At 44.8% G+C, this 16,435-nt stretch overlaps 1 long non-coding RNA gene across 2 annotated transcripts in view; it reads left to right on the top strand.

The window, feature by feature from the left end:
- LOC126059593 (uncharacterized) overlaps positions 1-16,435 on the top strand; it is a 132,941-nt gene that overhangs the window by 59,252 nt on the left and 57,254 nt on the right. For both annotated transcript variants that reach the window (XR_007513459.1, XR_007513458.1), the window contains exon 3: positions 3,842-3,945. This is a non-coding gene — a long non-coding RNA (uncharacterized LOC126059593). The remainder of the gene's footprint in view (positions 1-3,841; positions 3,946-16,435) is intronic.

Below are 16,435 nucleotides of genomic sequence, written 5' to 3'. Positions count from 1 at the left end.
ACCTTTTGGTTAGCAGCTGAGCACTTAAACGTTTTGCCACCAGGGCTTCTTGTAATTAAACTAAGTCAATCTAAATCTGAAGTCTTGGCTCTTTTCATTCAATCACCCCACCTCCCTAATGTATGCTGTATACATTGCTGGATTGAATTTGCCAATATTTTGTTGAGTACTTTTGCATCTAGGTTCATGAGAGATACTGGTTTGTAGTTTTTCTTTCTTGTACTGTCTTTCTCTAATTTTGGTACCAGGGTAACATTAACTTCATGAGTTGGGAAGTATTTCCTCTTCTATTTTCTGGAAAAGATGGTGTAAAATTGGTATTAATTCTTCTTTAAATGTTTGAAAGTAAAACCATCTGGGACCAGTGATGTCTTTTTTGGAAGATTTTCAAATTACAAATTCAATTGCTTCAATGGTTATAGGGCTATTCAGACTGTCTATTTCATCTTGGTTGAGTTTTGGTAGTTTGTGGTATTTGAGGAATTGGTCCATTTCCATTAAGTTGTTGAATTTATGAGCATAAAGCCGTTCAAAGTAACTGCTTATTATCTTTTCAATGGCTACAGAGTCTGTAGTGATATCCCTTCCTTTATTCCTGATATTGGTGATATTCGTCTTCTCTGTTTTTATCTTTGTCAGTCTCACTAGAGTTTATCAATTTTATTGATGTTTTTGAAGAACCAATTTTTATTTATTTTTTATTGTACTTTAGGTGAAAGTTTACAGCCCAAGTTAATATCTCATACAAAATTTTATACACGTATTGTCATGTGACACTAGTTGCAATTTTCACAATGTGACAATGCGCTCCTTTCCACCCCCAGTTTCCTGTGTCTGTTCGACAAGCTCCTGTCCCTTCCTGCCTTCTTATCCTGCCTCCGGACAGGAGCTGGCCATTTGGTCTCTTGTATCTACTTGGACTAAGAAGTACTCTCTTCACGAGTACTATTTTATGTTTTATAGTCAGTCTAATCTTTGTCTGAAGAGTGGGCTTCGGGAATGGTTTTAGTTCTGGGTTAAGAGAGCGTCTGGGTCCACGGCTTCGATGGTTCTTCCAGTCTTGGTCAGACTGTTAAGTCTGGTCTTTTTATGTGAATTTAAGTTCTGTTCCACACTTTTCTCCCACATCATCAGGGACTCTCTGTTGTGTTTCCTGTAAGGGCAGTCATTGGTGGTAGCCAGGCACCATCTAGTTCTTCTGGTCTCAGGCTCATGGAGTCTCTGGTTTATGTGGGCCTTTTGTCTCTTGGGCTAATATTTCCCTTGTCTTTGGTGTTTTTCATTCTTCTTTGCTCAGGTAAGTTGGGACAAATTGGTGTATCTTAGATGGCCATTCGCAAGCTTTTAAGACCCCAAATGCCACTCACCAAAGTGGGATGCAGAACATTTTATTAATGAACTTCGTTATGCCAATTGACTTAGATGTCCCCTGAAACCATGGTCTCCAGACCCCAGCTCCAGCTACTCCGTCCCTTGAAGTGTTTGATTGTGTTCAGGAAACTTCTTAGCTTTTGGTTTAGTCCAGTTGTGCTGACTTCCCCTGTATTGTGTGTTGTCCTTCCCTTTACCCAAGATGATTCTGGCCTACTACCTAGTTAGTGAATTCCCTTCTCCCTCCCTCTCCATCCTTGTAACCATCAAAGAATGTTTTCTTCTGTGTTTAAACTTTTTCTTGAGTTCTTATAATAGTTGTCTCATACAATATTTGTCCTTTTGCGACTGATCAATTTCACTCAGCATAATGCCCTCCAGATTCATCCATGTTGTGAGATGTTTCAAGGATTCTTCCTTGTTCTTTATTGTTATATAGTATTCCATTGGTTGTGCGTATCATAATTTGCTTATCCGTTTGTTGGTGGGCACCTAGGTTGTTTCCCTCTTTTTGCTATTGTGAACAGTGCTGCAATGAACCTGTGTGTGCATATATCTATTAGTGTGATGGCTCTTATTTCTCTAGGATATATTCCAAGGAGTGGGATTGCTGGATTGTATGGTACTTCTATTTCTAGCTTTTTTTTTAAAAAAAAAAGCTTTTTAAGGAAGTGCCAAATCAATTTCCAAAGTGGTTTACCATTTTACATTCCCACCAGCAGTGCATAAATGTTCCAGTCTCCCACAGCCTCTCCAACATTTATAATTTTGTGGTTTTTGGATTAGTGCCAGCCTTGTTGGAATGAGATGTATCTCATTGTAATTTTGGTTTGCATTTATCCAATGGCTAATAATCAAGACCATTTCTTCATGTATCTGTTAGCTGCCTGAATGTCTTCTTTGGTGAAGTGTCTGTTCATATCCTTTGCCCATTTTTTGATTGGGTTATTTGTTTTTTTGTTCTTGAGGTATTGCAGTATCTTGTAGATTTTAGAGATTAGATCCTTGTCGGATATGTTGTAGCCAAATTTTTTTTCCCAATCTGTGGGTTCCCTTTTTACTCTTTTGGTGAAGTCTTCTGGTGAGCCTAAGTATTTGATTTCTAGAAGCTCCCAGTTATCTAGTTTCTCTTCCGGTGTTTGTGTTATTGTTAGTTATCATTTATATTCTGTTTATGCCATGTATTAGAGCTCCTAGCGTTTTCTCTATTTTTTCTTCCATGATCTTTATCATTTTTTATTTTACATTTAGGTCTTTGATCCATTTTGAGTTAGTTTTTGTACATGGTGCGAGGTATGGGTCTTATTTCATTTTTTGCAGATGGGTATCCAGCTATACCAGCACTATTTGTTAAAGAGACTGTCTTTTCCTCATTTAATGGACTTTGGCCTTTTGTCAAATATCAGTTACTATTTTTTTTTTTTATAGGTAGATGAATTTACATCTGGATTCTCAATTCTGTTCTACTGGTCTATGTATCTGTTGTTGTACCAGTAGCAGGCTGTTTTGACAACTGTGGCAGTATAATAGGTTCTAAAATCAAGTAGTGTGAGGCCTCCCACTTTGTTCTTCTTCTTCAGTAATACTTTACTTATCCTGGACCCCTTTCCTTTCTGTATGAAGTTGGTGATTTACTTCTCCATCTTATTAAAAAATGTCATTGGAATTTGGATCCGGATTGCATTTTATATGTAGATCACTTTGGGTAGAATTGACATTTTCACAATGTTGAGTCTTCCTATCCATCAAGAACCAATTTTTTGTTTCACTGGTTTTTATCTATTGTTTTCCTATTTTCAATTTCATTGATTTCTGTTCCTACCTTTATTATTTCTTTTCGTCTGCTTGCTTCAGGATTAATTTTGTTCTTATCGTTCTAGTTTTTTGAAATGGCAACTTAGATTTATTGATTTGAGACTTTCCCTGTTCTCTAATACAACCATTTGCTGCTATAAATTTTCCTCTCAGCACAGCTTTAGCTGAATCTAACATATTTTGATATTATATTTTCATTTTCATTCAATTCTATGTATTTTAAAAATTTTCTTTGAGATTTTCTTTTTGACTCATGAATTATTTAGAAGTGTGCTGTTTAATTTCCAAGTTGGGGATTTTTCCATTGTCATTCCATCCATTGAATTTTAATAACTGTCTGTGATATTATATTATCTCTATGAGAGCAGGGCTTTGTTCATTTATTCTACTGCTATATCACTAATGTTGAGAACAGAACAAAAGTATGTGCTTAATAAATAAAGATGAATGAATGATTGAAATATTTATTTAAAAATCAGTGAAGAGAAAACTGAAGGTTCCAAAAAGGGAAGGAGACATCAGAATGTTGATGGTGATTATTGCTGAGTGGGAAAATGATTACCTTTAATTTTCTTGTTTTTATATTTTGTATTTTCCAAACTGGGATTAAAGTGGGAGCTGCTATTTCTGGTTGTTTTTGCCTCCTCCTTGGCAGGTCATCTCAGAATTTGAAGAAGCTAAAAATGAAAGGCAGGGCCACAGAAGGACCTTCAATAAGGGCCCAGAGCTGATCTAGCCCAGATCCTGTCAGTGAGACAGGTAAGGACCCTGTTTTTGCTACCATGACTCTTTTCTCCTCGAGACCATGTACATTTTGAGTCATAAGGGTCAGTTTCACCCTTATCTTCTTATGGCCCTGAGGCCCCTCAAGATCTCGTAAATTAGCCTTCAATCCAGGAGACCTGGCCCACCATCATAAATAAAACATCCACCTACCTAAGTCCAGTTGTCAAAACTACAATGACAGTTTACTTTGAGCAGGTGGCATTGGCATTTGCTTTCAGGGTTCATGGTGTTCAAAGGATTGCTAAGAAATACAGGAGAACAAAGAGGAAATACAGTAGGTTTTTTGTTTGTTTAATATAACTATCCTTTATACCTTTCTTTAGTCACAGCCCCTTCATGTTTTTTCCAAGGCAATTTCTTCAGGAAACCAAGTGGTTTGATGGTTATCCCAGCTGGCCAGGGTCACCTCCCAAATAGTTCTTAGCTATGGACTATTTCTGAAAATACGTGAACAAGCCTTTCTGCTTTTAAAAATAATGCTGAGAATTTGGTTTGAAATTTTTTATAGTTTCATTCAGCAAAGAGATGGCCTAGATGTAGAAAAGTTTTTTTTTTTTTACCCTTTTCTACTTTTATGGGGAGGTGACGACGTACTTTTGATTTCCTGCAAGGTCCAGGTAGTTCCTGGGGGCCCAGGATTTACAAATACAGAACCTGATGCCAGGGTCCCACTCCTGGGGATTGCCTCACACATTACAGGGAAAGGGGTGTGGCAGCAGTTTTGTCCTCCTTGGAATTGGGCCAGAGGAGGCATCAGAATCAACAAGCAGATCCACAAGTATCTTTTGGCGCCTTAGAGGATAGCCAAGAACATGACAGTCTGGAAAACAACATCATAACCTAATGGGGAAAACAAAAAGCCCACATCCTAGGAACAGTGCATATCAAACAACCCAGGCTATGCTGAAACCAGCCGGAAGTAGGATACTGGAGTGCAAACCAGCCTGCCACTTTAAAAAGTCATTTGATTTATGTAATTTTTGGGGACATGATTGGCTTTTTTTTTTTTACGGCTGTTATTGTTGACTTCTTGCACTGAATACATCAACACGCATAGATCCATTTGTCCATTTAATTTTTATCGAGTACCTACAATTCAATTCAATTAAAAGACATCCATCACTCCTCCACGGCTCCCTGGTAGAGACCACCCTTCCCACTCCGGGGACATTAGTGCTATTTGCCAAATATTTCTGGCTCTCTGCTTTCTAAGCCTGTGAGGCTTGCACATCCCTGTGCTTTAAAAGGCCATGTGAATTCCTTCCTTGTCAAAGCATGAGCCTTGCTTTGGCCAATGCAACATGTGCAGAAGTGACACTTTGGGCAGAAACTTTAGGCCAGTGTGCAATTTATGCCACCTTCTTCGCTCTGCTGTGATGAACGCGGAGGCATGGGATGAGACAAAGCCAGCCTGGGTTTCAAAGCAACTATGTCATGCAAAGCACCCCATGCTGACCTGCACAGGACAGGTACTATGATCAAGAGAAGGCATTTATTGTATAAAGTCAAGACGATTTGGCGGGTGTTACTGCACCATAGTGGAGCTCTGGAGGCACACTGGTTAAGTGCTTGACTGCTAACCAAAACAAAATGTCAGTGGTTCAAACCATCCAGCTGCTCCTCAGGAGAAAGGTGTAGTGTTCCTCAACCATAAAGATTACAACCTTGGAAACCTTATGGAGCAATTCTACCCTGTCCTATAGGGTCACCATGAGTCAGAATTGACTTGACGGCAGTGGGTTTGTTTTCTGTTTTTCTGCAACATAACGTGGCCTATCCTCACTGATGTGTAAGGGAGGGACCCAGGGCCATGGGGTAATCCAAGGTAAGATGCAATCTTTGTCCCCATAGATCTTATAAGCTGGTTTGCAGGTAAAGTATCTAGGCAGTGTACAATGATAACACAAGAGTGGATTGCTCAAGAGCTAAATGACAAGATGTTTGTGTACAGTGCAGATGCAGCTTTAAAAAGGAATTAATTAGGAGGGGTCAAGGCTGAATGGTAAAATGTCTCATGTTCCAGTATGTCCTGTGGGACCCCCTGGATCCCTTCTTTACTCTTCAGCCCCTGCTCTCTGCCCTGCAAGACCCACCCACTGTACTGCATTAAAAAGCTCCCATTCCACCTGGTTTCCAGTTGGGTTTGGTCAATGGGAGTCTATTACGGATTGAATTGTGCCCCCTCCACTACCAAAATGTTCTGAGTTCCTGGCCCTTTTATCTGTAAATGTGATCCTGTTTGGAAGTAGGGTTTTTCTTTTGTTACGTTTCTTATGCTATGTTATGTATACCAGTGTAGGGTGGATTCCAAATCTAATCACTTCTGAGTTATAAACTGAACAAAATAAAGATACACATGGGGGAAGAGAGATGCCACATGAGGATTGTTAACAAGCCAAGGAACACCAAAGAACTAAGAAGCACCCAGGAACACCAACAAGGGGCATTTCTGTTACAGCAGCGTTAGGGAACTAAGATGTGGGCCTCGGCAGAAGACTGGAGGGGAAAGGAGAGGGAGCTTGGAGTATTTGTTTCTCTAGCTCCCTATCACAGGGTCATCTCACGATGCCTGCACCTCTCCACTTGATGGTCTCCTCCCAGATTCTTCCCTTGCCCTCTCTGGCCCAGGGGTGGGACAGCCCCACAGTTACTAGCCCCCATAGACTGCACTGTCTCTTTTGGTTTCCCTGCACTCTGCCCACACCTTTGTAAACAGTCTTTTTTTAAACCCTTCTTAAATTCTTCTAATTTGAACGTGCCATCTGTTTCCTGATAGACCCTGATGATAGATCGTGCTTTAGGGAGAAAGCAGTGTGGGAGGGAACTGATCAGGCTCTTTCTAATTATAGGGTCAGGGGGTTAGAGAAGCAGGAGGCTGTTAACAAATGATCAATTCTTCATTAAGAGATGAATTATTGAATGGCTCTGCTTCCCCTTCAAACTGGAAGATCCTGCTCTCAGGTAGAAAAGGGTTAGAGGCAAAACATTAGCCTCTTTGCACCTGTGGTGAGTGAGTGGGTTGTCAGAGGGGTCTTTGTCACACAAAGCCCTTTGCATGTGCTGGGGGCATAGGAACCAAGGAACCAAGGAGCGTGTCATGTCACCTCTCAGGCAATCCCACCTTCTCTGGCAAAGTTGACACCAGACTGCCAACCACTGCTTTCAGCTTGAACCTGAGGGCAAAAGTTGAATTTTTAGGGGCCCAAGGAAAATTTTAACCTTTCTTTTGAATTCCCAGGTGAGTACCTAGGTGGGGTTGATTTTGCTGGTCCATGAATTTGGAATAAGTAGCAAGGCAATGGAGGATTCTGCCTTTGCTGAGCAAGACTTCTGTTTCCCTCCAAACTCACACGAAACCAAAGCAGGTGTAAGTGACCCTGTTGAGCAGCCTGGGGAGTTTGGTGGTAGTAACCCAAGCCTCAGCCTAATGACCAGGTGAGCTGCTTGAGAAAGAAGTATCTTCTGTTGGGTCACAGCCTCACCTACTGGGAGTTTTCTTTTGTCCTGCTTTGGGATTCCTGTGGCAAATGTACTGGGTTCATTCATTCATTGATTGGTTGGTTTACCATGTGAAAACCAAAGGAGTCTTTGAAAGTTGGATTTGGTAGAGTTCTTGGCCAAGTCCTCTATCTGCCCCGTTCCTGCACCCCTGTTCCCCACACCTCCCCATGGAGGGAAGGTGCAGCCAGGAAGAGGCTGGTACCTGGAGCCATAGCATTTCTCAAAGCAGCTAGAACGAGCACTTAGCTGCAGCTGCTGGGGCTGGATCCGGGGGTGGCCAGTTCAGGCATGCCAGGATATAAAGTTAGAGGAAGCAGGGACAGCAGTTTGGAAGATTTAGGGTTCTTTACTGTGCTGTCATTGACATATGTTTGTATTCTGTCCAGATCAGGTCAGAGATGGAAAGAATGGAGGCAGGCATTTCCAGGTGCCAGATCTGCCCAGCTGGGCAGGTGAAGAAAAATGCAGAGGAGGGTGGGGGTTGCCTTCAAGTCCAGGATGTCATTTGTTCCTTGGGGGCCAGAGGGGCATGCTAGGGCCTGGGGCAATACCCACCGGAAGCAACCGAGGAGCGATAAAACTCACAGCCATATAACTTGCATCAAAACAACACCCTTGATTTAAAAGCATGTTTTCCAGGGAAACAAATACCCATTCAATCTCAAAGAGCAGTGAAGTTTCTCATAATAATCATGAAGAAGGCAGAGTTGTCAACCAATGTAAATAGTTCAGAAAAGGAGAGAGGAGACAAGAAGGCAAGAAGGGGCAAGAGCGCAGGAAGTGGCCAGGGCACCCTCTTCCTAATTGGTCAGAGGTGCGGATGCACATTGTTGAGTGGGGGAGAAGTGACTCCTAGACTCTGATTTTCTTCCGTTGCTAGCTGCCACTCAGTCAACCTTAACTCATGGTGGCCCCATGCACAATGGAATGAGATCCTGCCCAGTCCTGTGCCATCTCGGTGATCAGTTACGGATTGGACCACATTCCATTATGCTCCATAGGGTTTTCATTGGCTGATTTTCAGAACTAGATAGCCAGGCCTTTCTTCCTAGTCCATCATAGTCTGGAAGCTCCACTGAAACCTGTTCAGCATCATAGTAACACGCAAGCCTCTGTTGACAGACGGTTGCTGGCTGCGCATGAGGTGCTCTGGCAGGGACTCGAACTCGGGTCTCCCTCATGGAAGGCGGGAATTCAACCACTGGGTCACCAGCGTCTTCAGATTTTCTTCCAGGGACGACCGAAGTGTAGTTTCTCCAGGGCAGTGGCTCTAGAGCAGCCCTCTCACACTTTAAAAATACACAAACCCCCTGGGGGCCTCGTTAAAATGCAGGTTCTGATTCCACGGGTCTGGCCAGGGCTTGAGACTCTGCATTGCCAGCAGGCTCCCAGGTAAGGTTGATTTTCCCGGTCCATGGGCCACACCTAATTAACCAGCCACTGTCACCCAGTCGATCTGGACTCCTAGTGACCCTGTAGGACAGAGTGGAACTGCCCCATAGGGTTTCCAAGGCTGTAATCTTTACGCGAGCGGATTCCTATGTCTTCTCTGCTGCAGACCCACTGGATGGGTTCGAACCACAGACCTTTCGGATAGCAGTCAAACACTTAACCACTGTGCCACCAGGGCTCCTTCTTTAGGATAACTAGCAAGCTTTGCTTAGCGAGACTTCTGTTTCCTTCCAAACTAATATAGAACAAAAGCAGATGTAAATGATCCAATTGAGCAGCCTGGGAGGTTTATGACAATGACTGATGCCTTAGCCTAGTGACCAAGTGGCTGCACCTGGAGGTCTATCTTCAAACTCCTGGCCCCAGGAGTGCCACCCAACTACCAGTCTTAATAACATCAGGTAAGAGGTCTTCTGCTGTGCTGTGCTTGTTTTCAAAAACTATTGTCGACCTGGAGTTAAGACCAGCCTTGTTGTTGTTGTTAGCTGCCATCAAATCAATTTCAGCTCGTGGCAACCCCATGTGTTACAAAGCAGAACTGTCCCATAGGGTTTTTGTGGCTGTAATCTTAATGGAAGCAGGTCGCCAGGCCTGTTCTTCTGCAGTACTGCTGGGTGGGTTTGAATCACCAACATTTTTAGATTAGCAGTCAAGTACAAACTCTTTGCACCACCTAGGGACTTAAGTCCAGCCTTAGAGAGGCAGGATGTACAAATCCAAGGAGGCTAGACATGTCCAGGACCACTGAGTTCCTCAGATACTATGTGCTATAGGAGTTTCAGAGAGGGGAGATTATATAAGGTTGAGTGGGTAGGGAAGGCTTCCTGGAGGAGGGGAGATTCTGATGGGCCTTGAAGGACAGGTAGGAATTTGAGATACATGAAATAACCCTCCCACCAGCTGTTGAAATTAACAGTATCTTAACAACCCTTCGAGGAACCCTGGTAGAGCAGTGGTTAAGCACTTAGTTGCCAACCAAAAGGTCGGTGGTTTGAACCACCAGCCATTCTGTGGCAGAAAGATATGGCAGTCTGCTTCTGTGACGATTAAAGCCTTACTATGGGAACCATGGTCTCCAGGAACATCTAGCTCAATTAGTATAACATATTTTGTCAAGAAATGTTCTACATTCTACTTTGGTGAGTAGTGTCTGGAGTCTTAAAAGCCTGTGATCAGCAATCTAAGATACTCTACTGGTCTCTCCCCTTCAGGAGCAAGGGAGAATGAAGAAAACTAAAGATAACATGGGAAAGATTAGTCCAAAGGACTAATCACCACAACTACCACAGCCTCCACCAGACTGAGTCCAGCATAACTAGATGGTGCCCAGCTACACTGCAGACTGCTCTGACAGGGATCACAGTAGAGGGTCCCGGACAGAGCTGGAGAAAAATGTAGAACAAAAGTCTAACTTACACAAAAAGACCAGACTTAATGGCCCGACACAAACCCCAAGGGTGTCCCGGACACCCTTTTAGCTCAGTAATGAAGTCACTCCTGAGGTTCACCCTCCAGTCAAAGATTAGACAGGCCTATAAAACAAAATGAGACTAAAGGGGCACACCAGCCACGGGACAAAGACTGGAAGGCAAGAGCGGATAGGAAAGCTGGTAATAGGGAGCCCAAGGTTGAGAAGGGAAAGTGTTGACATGTCATGGGGTTGTTAACCAATGTCATAAAACAATATGTGTACTAACTGTTTAATGAGAAGCTAGTTTGATCTATAAACCTTCATCTAAAGTACAATTTAAAAAAAAGTAAAGATTACAGCCTTAGAAACACTATGGGCAGTTCTACTCTGTCATATAAGGTCGCTATGTGTCGGAATCAACTAGACAGCAGCGGGTTTTATGGGAGCGACCCCACCACCACCATCAATCCACCACTTGCAAAGCTGATAAAAATGACATACCTGAAGGAGAAGATTCATGGGATGAGAGGCAGGCCTTCCCTGGCTCCAGGTGGGCCTGGGCTGCTCAACCTCTGCCTCCCCCGATGGAGCACCTGTGGCCAGCAGGGGGAGCCAGGGAGGAAAACTTGGCTGGTCCCTGCCCACCTCCCTGGTTGGTCCTGGTGCTTCCTGCTAGCTGGGTGGCTCCCCCACCACATACCTTGTTGGGAGTCAGTGGGAAACAGTGTGTGTCTATAGGGCCAGGCACCAAAGGGCCTTAGATCAATGCAAGGGCTGATACATAAGAGAGACGTGGGATGTGGTGACCTGCTGGTGGCTAGAGCTGCAGGATCTGGTGTCAGCTCTGGGTCCTTTCCAGGCCCTGGGCTGGCAGCTCCGGTGTGACCTCAATGAGAAAAAGTGCCTTCCCTGTGTCAGGTGGGTGTCGAGAGCAGCCTATGCTCAGACCTGCCTCCCTGCACTGCTGGAATCCCCAGGGAGGGGCTTCTCCACTTAACAGCATCTCCATAAACCCTGAAGGCAGTGAAATGATTCCCCTTTACAGGCAAAGAGTCCCTGGGTCGTGCAAACAGTTAATGGTTAACGCACTTGGCTGTTAACCAAAAGGTTGGAGGTTTGAATCCACCCAGAGGCTCCTTGGAAGAAAGGTCTGGCGATCTACTGCTGAAAAATCAGCCATGGAAAATCCTATGGCTCACGGTTCTGCTCTGACACACATGGGGTCTCTGTGAGTCGGAGTCGGCCGGAGCGCAACTGGTTTGGTTTGGGTTAGAGACAAGAACACACAATCGGCCCCTCACAGGCGGTGTGGTCTTAGAGCCATCACAACTTCTCTGTAATGGGAGGACGAGAACAACACTCCTTGCTCTCCCTGTTTCTGGGGCCTCTTGTGAAGATCAGGTGAGAGAAGGGAGGCGACAGAGCTTCGTAACCTACAAAGGGCTGCAGCTCTGGAGACAGGCATCTGGTGGCAGGGACAGGAGAAGCCCCAGCACCATCAGTGGGCCGGGGACAAGGAAAACACTGGGAGACCTGGCTTCTGTTCCTAGGGAAGTGCCTTCCACAGAGTGGCTTCCTGCACCTTGACACTCTCATAGCAGACGGGTAATAAGGCAGCCCAGCTCCCTGGTCTGGCTGTCCAGGCTTTCACTGGAAGGCTGAGTTGGCCTCTGCAGCTCATCGCCTGGCACCAAGGCATTTCCATCCTCTCCCCCCACCGTGCTCTACCTGCTGATCCCACTGTGGAGATGCTCCTCCAGAATGCCCGTCTCCATGGCCACCTGAGTCTGCCGGCTGACGTCACATCCACCAAGGCCAGGTTCTACTTTGGCACTTGTAATTGTTTTGCTGAGAACACGACTGTCTTACCCACCTGACTCTGAACTTGATAAGGGCAAGAAACATGACCCATCTCTATATCCCAGCACCTAGGCTGGAACCTGCCTGATGTAGGGTGGGTATTCCAGGTTTGTTGAAAGAATTGCATTTAATCTTTAAAATGAAGGTGTGCTGCCTAGCTCAGCCAGTTTTGGACTCTACAATACAGCAAGGACTGAGCTTACCTGAGTATGTTCTGCAGAACACGAAGTCTGTAAAATGCTTCACACGCACACACACACACGCACACACACACGCACACACACACAGGTGCTACAATCTAACACCTTTTACAAAGACTACGTACTACAGCCTCTTTTGGAGATGAACAATGCCCATTAGTGCACTAAAGGCTGTGAGACATATTGTGGTGAAGCTTTATTTAGCTAAGTATTTTCCAAATTTATTTGATTATACATAGCACAGAGTGTGACTTATCTGTCATTCTTCATTCTCCCCTTCTTCCTTTAATAGTAACAACAACACAACCAAGCCAGTTGAGGTTGAGCCAACTCCAACTCCTGGCAACCGTATGTGCTTCCGAGTAGAACTGCACTCCATAGAGTTCTTAAGGCTGTGACCTTTTGGAAGCAGATCACCAGGCCTTTCTTCCAAGGTGCTTCTGGGTAGATTCAAACCATCAACCTTTCAGTTAGCAGCCAAGCACTTAACCCTTGGTTGCATCCAGGGACACAGCTAAAAAGATCAGGGGTTCTATGATGAAGGACATAGAACCCCCCCCCCTTTTTTTTAAGCTGAGCATATGATTTCCCGGAATAAAAACTGCATTTCCCAGCTTTCCCTGCAGCCAGGTACAGCACCGTGATAAATTCTGACCAATGAAATAGAGGTAGAAGTAAATCATGTATGACTTCCAGGAAGAATCCTTGAAGGGAAAGGAAGTACCTTGCTCTTCTGCCCACATCCCTCTTAACGTCTGCAACAATGCAGATGTGATTGCTGGAGTTTGAGCAGCCATCTTGGACCATGAGGTAGCTTCCTATGGATGATGTTGGGCTTATTACTCTAGACTCTAGATTTACCTCTAGACTTCATTTTCCCAAAAAAAAAAAAAATCCAACTTGTTTAAACACATGATCTTGTGTTTTCTGTCTCGTGAAGCCTAATCTTAACTGATCCACCACGGAGCTCTTTTTTCCACATCGTTTCCTGAAATCTTGCAGAAACCTGCATGATACAGAACAATTATGATGAGCAGAGTCTGTGGCCAGGGCAGGAACTAAACCCAGGGTCTCATCATCCATTGAGTAGTGAAGTGGTTGCATTTAACTGGAAGGAAGCCAGATGGGGCAAAGAAGAGGTGATGCTGGCACCTGAGATGGACGACTCACAGTCCTGACTGCACACCTGTGCCCACCAGCCAGGGCAGCATGAGCGTGGTGGTCTCTGCTCACTCCTCACCAAATTTACCCAGTTCCCTTCTTCCCTCACTCACTACTCCTAGGCCGCACTGGCTCCATTCTGTCCTTCAAAACCCCTTCCTCTGTGGGGCCTCCATGCACACTCCCTCTGCCTGGAATTCTCCCCCACCCCTGCCTGCCACCCACCTCTTCCTGCTCCACCCCTTTTCACCCTTCAGGTCCCAGCTGGAATGTCACCTTTCCAGAGAGGTCTTCCCTACACACCCTATTTAAAGTCACCTGCTGGCTCTCCTGTCCTGCTACCACAGCATACTTCAACACAACAGTGATCACATTCTTGGTTTGCTGACTTCTTTGTTGTCCCACTCCCCATCGATGGGCCACCTCCACAGGGACAGAGTCCTTGCTTGTTTTGTTCATCACTGTGTACTCTGTGCCTAGCATACAGTTCGTGTTCAATAAAGATTTGCTGAAAAGCTGTCAGTGGGTGAATCCCAAAAGCTTTGGGGCCCCAGCTGAATGACTGTGCCCTGAGCCAGAATTTCACCGTGTTCCCAACATCAAGCCAAGGCATGGTGTCTTAGTTACCTAGTGCTGCTATAATAGAAATATCACAAGTGGATGGCTTTAACAAAGAGAAGTTTATTTTCTTACAGTCAAGCAGGCTAAAAGGCCAAATTCAGGGTATTACCACCAGGGGAAGGCTTTCTCTGTCTGTTGACCTTCTCATTCATCTATCTTTCCCCAGACTAGGAGCTTCTCCACGCAGAGACCCTGAGTCCAAAGGACGTGTTCTGCTCCTGGCACTGCTTTCTTGGTGGTATAAGGTCCCCAACTCTCTGCTTGCTTCCCTTTTCTTTTATCTCTTGAGAGATAAAAGGTGATGCAGGCTACACCCCAGGGAAACTCCCTTTACATTGGATCAGAGATGTGACCTGGTAAGGATGTTACAATCCCACCCTAATCCTCTTTAACATAAAATTATAATCACAAAATGGAGGACAACCACACAATACTGGGAATCATGGCCTAACCAAGTTGATACACATATTTTGGAGGGACGTAATCCAATCCATGACACCTGGGCTGCCGGGCCTAAAGCAGACAGGCCAGGAGGGTCCCCGCCCTCACCCTCACCCTCACCCAGTGAACATCAGGAAACCCTATGCTCCAGGCTTGTAGTCCCTCCTTGTCTTGGAGCTGAGGAGGCGTAGAGAAGGAAGTATCTCATACATTGTAAAAATGTGAACATGATAAAAGTAATTTAAGCAAATCAAAAGGACGTACAGTCAACAGTAAGTCTTCCTCCCTCCCTGTACCCCAGCTTCCCAGCTACCTTCCTAGAGGCACCCACTGTCCCCAATATCCCATGATCCTTTCTGAGATGTTTCTATGTAGACACAAGCACATGTATGTATAAATTTCTTTTTTATCCAATAATACTACTCTGACCTTATTTCCGTAGGTTTTCTTCGTTATTGTTTATTCATTTTGTTTTTTTTACCTAACATACACTGGAGATCCATCTATATCAGCCAACCTCATTCTGGCTCATACATTGTGGGTGTTCTGCGCCCATTCGATACATATTATCCAGTCCCCTAACGGGGGACATTTAGTCTCTCACCCTTTGCTCCTACAAACAATGCCCTGTAAAAACCTCTTTGCATACAAACGCAAGTGTGGCACGTAAACACCCAGAAGTGGAATTGCTGGGTCGGGGCTATGTGCCTTTTAACTGCTGTTCAATAGTGTCTAAGTGCTCTTCAAAAAGGCCCCGCCAGTTTACACTTTCTTCGAGGATGTATTCGATGGAGAACCTGTTTCCCTACTGGCCAGCCCACTGTGTTACCCAACTCTGTGATCTCCTGACCCTAGTTAATTCTGGAGTAAGGTGGTACCTTCCACCCCTTCCTCCTTCCCTGGAATCTGGCTCCTACCTGCCCTCTGGCTCCTGAAATCCTAGCCCTCAGGCGTACTTTGTCCTGGAGCCACCCCTGTCCAAGCCTGAGCCACAGGGAGGCCCAGCCATGATCAATATTGTCACATGAGGTAGTGAGTGACCTCACATAACTCTCTCACTGTGAAATGTACTTGCCCAAAAAAATAGGTGTCTGTGAAGTTGTAGAAAACCGTCCCATACCCAGCCATATGCCCTTGCGAATGTGTTTGATCAAAGAGCAGGAAGAACTTTACATGGCCCTTTGTGCCCTCCGTCTGCCATCCCCAAGTCACTGGACTTGGAATGGTGTGGCATCCAAGTTATAATATATATAATATAATCTTTGACTTTCAACCCCCAACCTCCTGGTAGAGAAAGAGCCTTCTTTACTCACCATCTTCTTCACCTTCATCACTCATCATCTTTACTCATCATCTCCATGAATGACTCAAGGCCATGAAGAAAGCACCATGTTGGGAGACAGAACTCCTGGGTCTGAGCTTCAGCTCTGGCTTCAAGTGCCTTTCCCCTTCCTGCCTCTGTATGACTGGTTTTCATTAACTTTTCAATGTTTATTGAGCCAAGAGTCGCAGCAGTATAAACGGTTAATGCACTCTGCTGCTAACCGAGCTAATCAAAATATTGGCAGCTGGAGTCCACTGAGAGGGACCCTGAAAGAAAGCTGGTAATCTGCTTCCAAAAAATCAGCCACTGAAAACTCTATGGAGTACAATTCGACTCTGACGCCCATGAAGTCACCATGAGTTGGTATCAACTTGACGTGACTGGTACTAGTACTGGCATGGGTTTGGTAAGCCAGGCACTGTAGGGAATGAGGACGAGCATCCTCAGAAAGGTTGCAAACCTAGTTGGGGACGTGCACACACATACAGAAAG

The sequence above is a fragment of the Elephas maximus genome, chromosome 16 (genome assembly GCF_024166365.1).
Source record: "Elephas maximus indicus isolate mEleMax1 chromosome 16, mEleMax1 primary haplotype, whole genome shotgun sequence".
NCBI lineage: Eukaryota > Metazoa > Chordata > Mammalia > Proboscidea > Elephantidae > Elephas > Elephas maximus.
This window is presented reverse-complemented; position numbering and strand designations above follow the sequence as displayed.